This window comes from Herpailurus yagouaroundi, unplaced genomic scaffold (genome assembly GCF_014898765.1).
Source record: "Herpailurus yagouaroundi ecotype Mexico unplaced genomic scaffold, PumYag 67164, whole genome shotgun sequence".
In the NCBI taxonomy this organism is placed as follows: Eukaryota; Metazoa; Chordata; class Mammalia; order Carnivora; family Felidae; genus Herpailurus; species Herpailurus yagouaroundi.
This window is the reverse complement of record NW_024420010.1, coordinates 21,317-32,331: the sequence shown is the minus strand read 5'-3', so window position 1 is coordinate 32,331 and position 11,015 is coordinate 21,317.

The window sequence follows — 11,015 nt, the reverse complement described above, 5'->3', positions numbered from 1 at the left end:
CTCAAATGACCACTGAGAATGCAAGGGCAATGTGAGGTCAGTATGAAGTGCAGGCTGCCCTTGAGGATACCATCTCAGGCTCTGTAGGCCAGAGAGATGTCCTGGCTGCCAGCCTTGCTTTGAATTTAATCTACAGATGTTTGAAGGCCAGACTGGCTACATCAGAATCACTATGTAAGCTGTTAGAAATACAGATTCCTGGACCCCACTCTTCTGGATTCTGCTTCAGTAGGTGTGTGTGGGGGAACCCAGGAATCTATGTTTTCAACCCACTTGCAGGTGAATTTGATGTCCAGCCAGATTGGAGAACCACTGAGCTGGCCTACCCACCTCGTCTGAGAGATGAATGTACAGGCACAGAGAAATCACCCATGTCATGGGGCCACCCTCACCAAGCTGTTTAGCTTGGAGGCCTTGCCTGCTTTGACCCTGCTGACCCAGAGAGGCAGGCTGGTACACATAAAGGAGAAAAACAGACACACAGATCTGGGTTGAAATCCCAGCTTTGACCTTTTCCTAAGGTGGGACCACAGGCAAATCACTCACTTGCTCTGCTACACTTTTCCCATCAGTACAATGGGGAGGTGACATCTATAGCCCAGGACCATTGTGAGGATTTGAGAAAATTCCTTCCTACAAATCACTGGTGCAGAGTAATGAAGATGTGATGATAATCGTAATTGTTAGCATTATTGAGCACTTACTACGAACCAAGTATGGTTCCAAATGCTTTACATAAATGGTCTCATTTAATCCCCACAAACACTGTCTATGAGACAGGAGCTGTCATCATTCCTATGCTACGGATGAGGAGACTGAGGCTTAGTGTGAATAACTTGTCCATGGGCCCACAGGCAGCATCTGAGTCCTTGGAGGCTGCACTCTTAAGCCCTAAGCTATAAATGGCAGCTCTCTCCTCCTTCTCCTTAAAGGTTAAAACAGAGGATAGAGCTAATCCTGTGGGGATAAAACAGAACAAAGACCTCTGAAAGGAAGGAAGCCAAGGGAATGTATATAAGCAGGCGCCTCAGAGAGTATGGGGGCTTGGCTTGCCCCTAAGCTTCCTGACAGCTGTAGCAGGAAGGAGGGAGGAAGCAGAATTCCCAAGGTTCCATTTTCTGGAAAAAAGGAGGCACAGAGGTATGTCTAAGTGGTCATGTCTTGGGCTGAAATTCCAGTGGAGTTGATCTTGTGGCCTGCAAACATCCGGGACCAGAAAATCATCTGTGATTTCTCGAGGCGCCGAGAGCCTCATTCACACACATGATTCTGAGAGTCAGAAGGCAGAACCCATGAAATTCTATCCCAGAGGAGAAGCTTGCTAGACTGCAATTTGCCACAACAGTAAGGAGCATGGGAGAGGACCTAGGCCCTGTCGCTCTGTGTTTGTCCGTCTCCACGGCACATGCCATACAGCCTCTGTGGGAGGAGACCCAGGCCCCTGGTCTACCTGGGGACATGACATTCCTCCAGGGATGGGGTCCAGGGTGAGATTGTGGGTGAGGGTCAGACTTCCTGAGCCTGGGAGCTGTGGGGAAGCCTGGGTCTGTCAGGCTGGGCCTGCTGAAAGAAGCAGAGCAGGAGGAGCTGATTGTAGGATTTGGAGAGGAGTATATAGCATTTTGGCAGGTGGAATGGTGTTGTAGGCAGGAGGAGCAGCAGGTGGTACAGGGTTTGCTTTTCCCCATGCTCAGATATTGCCCTTTTTGATACCCCTTTCCTGGATTTCTGCCTGGTGGGCCCTCCATGCCACCCACCTCTATCCTCCCCACCAATCCAGGTGAGGCTGACTCACCCCCATCCACCAGGATTGAATGGGGAGAGACCTGTATCTGAATCACCTTCTGCCCAACACTGAAAGACCAGTCTGCCTTCTCCAGCTCAGGCACCATGGCCAACTCTGTGGTCCAGTATGACGTAGTCATGGAAGACATCACTGGAGGTCACTGCAGGTGAGGGGGCCAGGGGAATGGGATGAGCATGGGCTCTGGAGTCAGACAAGCCTGGGCAATAATCTGGCTTCTGTAAGTTGCTCATCTGTCTTTCCCTATGATGAATGAGAACAAGTGGACACGGACAGAATGATGTATAAGGGGGGGACACATGGCTTCAAACCATGGAAGCACATGTGCTTCTCTAAGTGTTGGAGACCTGGAGCTGTATAAATTGGATCAAAGTACAAATGCATCCATTCCTAATTGAATCACATTATAGCCCACACTTTTTAATTTTTTTTAATTTAATTTAATTTTTTAATGTTTATTTATTTTTGAGATAGAGAGATGGAGAGAGAGAGAGAGAGAGAGAGAGAGCGCGAGGGAGGGGCAGAGAGAGAGAGGGAGACACAGAATCCGAAGCAGGCTCCAGGCTCTGAGCTGTCAGCACAGAGCCCAACGTGGGGCTCGAACCCACGAACCGTGAGATCATGACCTGAGCCAAAGTTGAACGCTTAACCCACTGAGCCCCCCCAGGCACCCCATGTTATAGCCCACTCTTAACCAGTCCTTTTGGAAAGCGAACCATTGGCCAGTAATTGGTCTCTCACACTCGTGGGGCTCTCACACTTTCTGCAGCTCTGATACTCTCACATCCCCTCGGGCTTTCTTGCTGTCTCTAAGTTTTAAAAATACTTTTTGCCTCACCAGAGCCATCTTCTTAAACAGGGATCCCTTAATTCTGAGCTCACACACTCATGAAGAATATACAGAGGTCCCATGCTCTGCCAGAGGGGTAAAGCACAGACCCAAGACCCTGGGCTTGATGACAATGATCGTATGGCAGCCTGAGATGTCTGGCCACAGCCTGCCTTTCCTGCCATACCTCTCACTGCATACAGCACACAAACCACCCTCCAACTGCCTCACACCACGCCGCACCACACTGCACACTTCTCTTCAGAAACACCTGAATTTGTCAGCCATCTGTGTGTCTAAGCATTTGCTCACACTATCTGCTGCCCTGGGAATGTCTTCTCCCTCCTTTGTCCACTGGTCAGTGTCCTCCCCGTCCTTGAAGACCTTGCTCAAACGTCACCTCCCTGATGACCTCAGTCCACTGACAATTCCTCTGTCTGCTCTGTGATAATATAGTGCTTTGGTAACAACTCTCCCCACGCACATGTTTGTTCACTTACTCATACGTGGATACACCGCCACCGATCAGAGCTACTCTAGCCCAGTCCTGTCCTCATTGACTCTGGGAACTCAGAAATGAGGTGGACACAGCCTCTAATCTTCCTTTGGAATGTCCCAGTCCTGAGGCAGCTGGAACACATACAGCCGTGGCAGTCGTAAAATGTTCTAAATGCTGCATATAAATCTGTAATGGGTTATGTGCAGATATCACTGACAAGGGTTTGAGGAAAGCCTTCTGAAAGGAGTTGGCCTTTAAATTAGCCTGGGAAGGGGCGCCTGGGTGGCTCAGTCGGTTAAGCGGCCGACTTCGGCTCAGGTCATGATCTCGCAGTCCGTGAGTTCGAGCCCCGTGTCGGGCTCTGTGCTGACAGTTCAGAGCCTGGAGCCTGTTTCAGATTCTGTGTCTCCCTCTCTCTGACCCTCCTCCGTTCATGCTCTGTCTCTCTCTGTCTCAAAAATAAATAAACGTTAAAAAAATTAAAAATAAATAAATAAATTAGCCTGGGAAAATATGAATAGACTCTACCTCTACCTGGGTCGATAGGGTGAAGGGAATAGCATGCAGAGAGATGGGGGACAGCCTGTGCAGAGGCACAGAGGTATGGCACAGAGGGATGGTTGTGTAGGGGGAATAAAATAATTCACCCTCTCAAAGTAGGGGCTGAAGGTACCCTGCCAGCAAGGTGGCAGCAGGGGCCTTAACCTGGTGTTCTATCATGTCGGTGTGTTAACTGAGGTATTTGTCTGCTTGTTCATTCTTTACCTTTTTGGCCATTGCCTGGAGTAAAAATATAATTAGACCAGAAGGAATTAGGCACTAAGTAGTGAGACAGATACTCCCACTTACTGTGTGCCCTGACTCCTGCACCCCCTACCCAAAACCCCTCAACTGACCTCCCATTCCTGCTTGAGTATGCTCATCTTTCAAAGCTCAACAATTTCACCCCTTCATTCCTTCAGTCGGGACTCCCTGGGCACCTAATGTGCTTCATGCTCGCTGCTGGATGGTTTGGGGAACCCTGATGTGAATTCCACACAGATCCTATGCACTGTCTCTGGGTGAAGCACAGAGAGGGGGAGAGAGAGAGAGAGAGAGAGAGAGAGAGAGAGAGAGAAGTGCTCTTTCAATGACAACACAAGGTAAGAAGGATACCATCATGAGGTAAGGAGGTGGTCAGGGGAGGGCTCCTCGGTAGAAGCAAAGACTGACTTGGATTAAAGAATACAAAAAAAGTGTATGAAGTTGGGAGGGGGGCTGTGAAAAGAGAAAGACATTCTAGCCAACTGGGAGCTGCACGATACAAGGAATGAAGGCCAGATATACCCAGGGGTGTTTAGGGAAGGCCTAGAGTAGGTCGGAGTTCCTGGAGCATTGATTTGAGGCACAAGAAATGGTGAGAGGTGAGAGTGAAGGCTATAAGTGCTGCAGAGGCATGATAAGGAATATGGAATATGTCTTGAAGGTGACCAGGCAGCCATGAGGGGGAATGACATTATGGGTTTGAGACTAGAAAGACCAGACTGAGCAGCTGTTACAAAGATGCATGGTTGGGAGAGGCCACAATGGAAGCAGCAGAACCAAAGAGAAAGAAGTCCTGAATTTGGGTTTTGTTAGTTTGGGGTGGAGAGGTGGGGCAGACCTGAGACATATCCAGCAGATTAAACCAGCAAGAATTGGTGGCTGGTTGGATGTGGGGAGTGAGGGGCACAGGAGGATTCAGGGGTGACACTCAGATTTGTATCTGGAGTGACCATGTGGATGATGGGGTCTCTAAATGACAAAGGCACACACGGGCAGGTTGGGGGAAATATATGAATTTATTGTTTGGGCAAAATACATTGGAGGCATCTTCTGACATCCAAGGGAACAGATCCAACAGTGAGTAGGTATGCACTTGTGGAGGGGAAAGAGTAGAGAGCATTGGACTGGAGAAAGAGGTATTGGGTCATCATGGAGATTCAGGGACTGAAAGGATGAGAGCTAGGGAAGTGACCCAGGGAGAATGTATCAAGCCAGAAGAGCAGATCCAGGATGGCAATTGCTAAGGCACAGCTTCTCGGTCCAGCAGCTGTTGATCTCCTCAGCTCTCGGGGGGTCCAGCCCCACCAGCTGCCAGCAGTCTGCTCAGAGATCTATATCCCCACCACTTCCCTCCATTGTGCTACACAAACATAGTCATTTTCTTTGCCATACCGTAACTGAAAACTATCAAGAAGCACTGCTTAAGGGACAGGGGAAGAAAATGGAGCTCTAGAAAGAGGCTGAATCAGATGGGCCAGGGAGCTGGTAGGAGAATAAGGAGAGTTCACCATCTCAGATTCCCAGGACAAAAGATTCTTCTTGGGACTGAAAGTGATCACCAATTGTGAAATACATCAAGGAGATGCAGTCCAGTAAGAATCAAAATACACCCATTGAGTTTGGAAAAGAACTAGTTACTGTTGCCTTTAGTGAGAGAAGAGTCAGTGTGTGGTAGGGGCTGAAGCCAGTCTGTGGTGTGGAGAGGAGTAAACTGGAGGTGAGTAGACCATTGCAGGTGACAATGTGATTGCCTTGGCATGCTGCAGGGAGGCGAGAACGTGGTTTGAGGTTAGGATGGGATCGGGATCAATAGGGATTTTCTTAGTGAATGGAAAAGACACACAACTTTTTGTATTCTAAAGAAGACCCAGTAGCATGTGTGGAGCAGGTTGGAGAGAAGGGTCTGACCAGTGGAGGAGGTGCTGGAGGCTGGGAGTGCATGGGGTCCAGGACAGGACTGTTTTGTCCTTCATAGAGGAAGAGGTGTATGGGTGTGTGAACCCTGTGCAAGGGTGGGGTGGGCAGTCCAAGGCACATGGCCTGGTGCCCTAATTTTCTTCATTAGGAAGGAAAGGAAACATTTCCTGAAAGTGAGGTGGCATGTCAGCTGAGGGGAGCATGAGAAGTTGGTGACCTGGGTCATGCCTCTGGCTTATAGGCTGTGAGGTGAGGGGCCACCAGGGAGCCTGGAACCATGAAGAGATAGGAATGTGATTTGTCCAGAAACCCTCACCTACCCAGGTTATGGGAGGAATGGGAAAGCAGCTGGGGTCTGCCTTGGGCTTGGGCAGTTGCACAATGGATGACCCAGGCCTTTGAGAACTGCTGTAGAGTACCAGGAGAAAGTGTAGACAGAGCTTGCGCATGCACTTGTGAATTGATTCAAAGGCTGGAATGGAGGGAAAGAGTAAGATGTCCTCCCTTATCCTCCTTTCCCCTTGAGAGAGGGGGAGATAGTGTGTCCAGCCTTGTGATCAGAGCATGCCTGAATGTCAGAGGGGAGAATAAAGCTGGTTGTCCCAAGGCAGAGCTTACTTCAGGCTACTGAGCAGTACAGACCCTCAGCAAGCCCAAACTTCCCTAGGCTGAGCTGACACTGGTCCTGGGGGCCGTCCCAGCTCCCCCCTCCACTTCCCTCAGCTGTCCCAGCCCCCAGGCTCTGCAGAGGGGAGATGCAGTGGGGGAAGGGGGTCAGCAGCCAATCACATCCCTGACAGCCCAAGGCATCTGCACCTGGTCTAACCAATTCCCTCTGAACAAACAGCTCACTCAGCCTCTGCTCTCTCCTTCCCGGCCTATTCTGCCCAGCAACAGCAGAAAGGAGGTTTAAGGAGGAGAGGGAGGCCCTGCAAACTCCCAGCTCCTGGAAGCAATGGACCTGGGCCCCTGGCTCACTCTGTTATAGGGAGGTTAAAACAATACTTACAGTTCCTGGATCCCAGGCAAAATGTCCCCAGGGGCCTTCAAGACTGTGCAAGTCAGCTCTCATGGACAGGAACTCACATATGACAGAGATCCTGATCCTTGGAGCCTTGGGCCACAAACCAGTCCCATTCACTCCACAGCTCTGGGGCAAGCCCTAGGCTGCCAGCCTGAACAGCAGAGACACAGTTCTGACGAACATTGAACAAACAATCGCACAGATGTCTATTTAACTAGAAACAGAGATAAGGCCTAGGAAGGGAAAAAGCAGGGCGTTTTGTAGGGAGAATAAGAGGGGACCTGATTTAGATTGCCTCTCACAGTTCTTGATGGTTTCACTTCTTTTTGTCCAGGTTTACGATGACTATTTTATTCATGACTTTGCCCCCAGAGGCCTCGCACCTGTCAAGATAAACATGGTATTCTGGTATTTGTGGCATTTGTTCTTGTTGATGTGAGTGGCTTCATGTTTGGTAGCAAGATGAAGCAGGTAACAAGGACCCCGTGGACCTCGTCTAGCTCTTGTTTTAGAGGGCTCAGAAAGCACAGAGTGCTGGAACAGTGGTCCCCTGGGACCAGAGACTCTACCTCCCATCACCCTTGCATCTTATAGGCCAAGGCCTACCTTAGGGTCCTGGTAACTTGCACATCAAGAGCCATGTAGACCTAAAGCCACAGAAGACTAGGAACATTGAAACACTGGACAATGGGGCTGTAACCATCAAGACCCTTAACCACAAAACTTCGGGTCTCCAAAGGGCCTGGGCTCATAGAGCCTTCAAGCTAGAGAATTCTGGTGTCATAAAACCTGAGTCAAAAAATAAAAATAAAACTGTAGTCAATTTAGACTCTGAGCCTTCCGGAGGCCACAGGTTTGTTTTGTTTTGTTTTGTTTTGTTTTGCTTTGCTTTGTTTTGTTTTGTTTATTTTACTTCAAACCCAGAAAAATACAGTGCACTGACATTGCAGAGCTTAGACACTATAGAGTCCTGGGTCCATCTATTTTTAAATATTATAGCCCTTCAACCAGAGCACCCTTAAAACAGAATACTGGAGGGGCACCCGGGTGGCTCATTCAGTTAAACGTCTGACTCTTGATTTTGTGGGATTGAGCTCCGCATAGGGCTCTGTGCTGACAGTGTGGAGACTGCTTGAGATTCTCTCTCCCTCTCTTTCTGCCATTCCCCCTCCCACACCTGCTCTGTATTTCTCTCAAAATAAATAAATAAACTTAAAAAAAACACAACAGAATGGATGCACCTGGGTGGCTCAGCTGGTTGAGCAGCTGACTCTTGGTTTCAGCTTAGGTCATGATCTCACAGTTCGTGGGGTTGAGCCCCATATTGAACTCCATGCTGACAGCGCAGAGTCTCTTGAAATTCTCTCTCTCTGCCTCTCTCTCTGACCTTTCCCTGCGTGTGCTCTCTCTCTCTCAAAATAAAAGTAAATAACAATAATAATAATAATAATAATAATAATAATAAAATGAATAATGGAGCCTGGCCAAAGAGATTTTGAATTTAGAGCCTAAATCTATAAATTTCAGGAAGCAGTATTTTGAATTGGAATGCTCTAGGACTCTAGAATTATAAAGTTCATGTGATGTTGAGCAGTACAGTTTATGTACCTTGAAGTTTTGAACTATATAGTACCTGAAACCTAAGGCTACTAACTTGTCTATTACCAGTGTGTAACCAAACTGGGGGAATGGAAATATTGAGGACTTTTTGTAGTCTTAGGTATAGGGGAAATGATATACCCAATTCCTAAATTTTTTAGTCTTCCCATCTCTTCTAAGTTCAGGAAAATCTGAGGAGCACTTGTGAAGGTCATATTTCAGGGGTACGTGTCCTAAAAGACTGAGACCTAAGCATAAAAGTGTGAAATGCTTCTCCTTCCCCACACAGTACCATCATATGCACTGCATTGGTGTTTAACAACAGGAGATCACAGCTGAGGGAACTGGAAGCCTTGGCTCTTTAAGAAAGAAAATCAATGAAACCCAAGACAATAGAGGAATCACAAACAAGTGTCCCAAAAGAATTTTTGGCCTCTGACATATGCTACTGCAGCAACAAGCAAGAACAATCTAATTCTTAGCCAGAGAAACATAAAATCTCACACTAAAAGCCTCAGCCAAGTTTTGCCAAATGTTACAAGCATACTAAAATTAACAAACACAGTCTGAAAAGATAAATCAACCATCAGAACTGAACTGATATGGCAGAGAAAGTATTAGACTTGAAATTTAAGATGGCAATGACTAATATGCCAAGAGTTCTCATAGGAAAAGTGGAAAATATGCAAGAACAAATAGGTAATGTAAGCATAGATGGAGATCCTAAGAAAATCAAAAGTAAATGCTAGAAATATAAAACACATTCTTTTGGGGCACTTGTGTGGCTCAGTCAGTTAAGCATCTAACTTCAGGTCAGGTCATGATCTCACGGCTCATGAGTTTGAGCCCCACGTTGGGCCATGTGCTGACAGCTCAGAGCTTGGAGACTGGTTCAGATTCTGTATCTCCCTCTCTCTCTGCCCCTCCCCCACTTGTTCTCTCTCTCTCTCTCTCTCTCTCTCTCTCTCTCTTGCGTTCGCTCTCACTCTCTCTCTCTCAAAAATATTTTTTCCAATGTTTATTTATTTTTGAGAGAGAGGGAGACAGAGAGACAGAGCGCGAAAAAAAAATTTTTTAATAAATGAAACACATTCTTTCTTCAAACCCAGTGAGTATCCTTATGACTGTCGCTTTAAATTCTACATCAATCATGTTCTTTATATCTGTCTCAATTAGATCTCTGGCCATTACCCTATCTTTTTTCTTCATCTGACAATTTGTCCAAGTCTGTGTCTTCTTTATGTTAGGAAAGCCAATTATGTTTCCTTCTACTGAGAGCAATGGCTTTATGAAGAAGAGATAATGTATTGTCTAGAAAGTGGCACTTCAGGGAGTGTCTCTGATGTGTGTTGTGTGTGCTCCGCTGGAGTGTTTTGGCTGCTTTATCCTTTGGGGCCATCGTATGCAGAGGCTGTCTTAGTCTGCAGTGGGCAGTGTTTGGTCCTTTGCTGGAATGTGGTGTTTTAAGTAGGTGTGCTCTAGTCTGAGTGTTAATGAGACTTGATGCTACTACTTGGAACTGAAGCCCTGAAGATATCTCTGGTTGGGAGATGTGGTGTGGACAGGGGTTTCTGCTGGTCTTCTGGGAAAGAGGCTTGCTGCACTGGGACTGGGTCAAGCTTGATGGAAAAGGGCAGTCCCTCCAAAGAACGGAGAAGTAGGGCTTGGTTTAAGCAGGTTAGGCACCCAGCCTGGGTGCTCTGTTGTTTCCTGCAGGGGGCTCTGTGTTTATGCTGAGGGTCCAGGGAGGGAAATAGCTGCAGCCAGCAACTTTGTCCCCAGAGCAGCATGTCTGTGAATGCTGGCTCTCAGGGACACACCCTCGAGAAGAGCAAATAAATTCCCCCACTGTGTGTCCCAGGTGTTTTTCAGATCGCTATTTCCACACTGTGTGACTTCGGGTTGTTTGCCTGCCTTCTCTCCAGGAGTAGCACAGTGTCCTCCATGTCAGCCAAGCCCACTGACCTTTAAAACTATAGCCTTTAAGCCACCCTGGTTGCAAGAACTTATGAATTCAGTCCTTCTGGTTTTCCAAGCCAATGGCTTTGGGGAAGCATTCTCCTTGTACATTGCTCTGTGTGCTCCTCTCTGCCTTCCCGTTCTCTGTGACTACAGCTCCATCCTCTCCACAGCACCTAGGATCCATTTCTTCCCTAATTCACATCTTCATTTTCTACCTTTTTTGATATGGCCTTTTTCCTCCCTTTAGTTTTGAAGTTTGTTCTGTAGGTCTTCAGGTCTATTTCTAGGGTATTTAGGATGACTTAATAATTATCTAGTTGTGTTCACATGACAAGGTGAGTGTAGTGTCGTCCTCCTATTCCACTACCACCTTCGTATCTCCTACCCATGTCTTTTATTTTTGAGCTACTGTCTCTGTGTCCCTGTGCCTGATTCACTGTCCCCATCCCCTCATTTGTAGTTGCTTAGTTTTGGGTCTCTACGTCTGGGTATCCCCAGGTTTATCTTGATTCTGTGTCTTTGCCTCCCTGCATCTCTAGAGAGATTTCCTTGTCACTGTGTCTCTGCCCATTTGTTT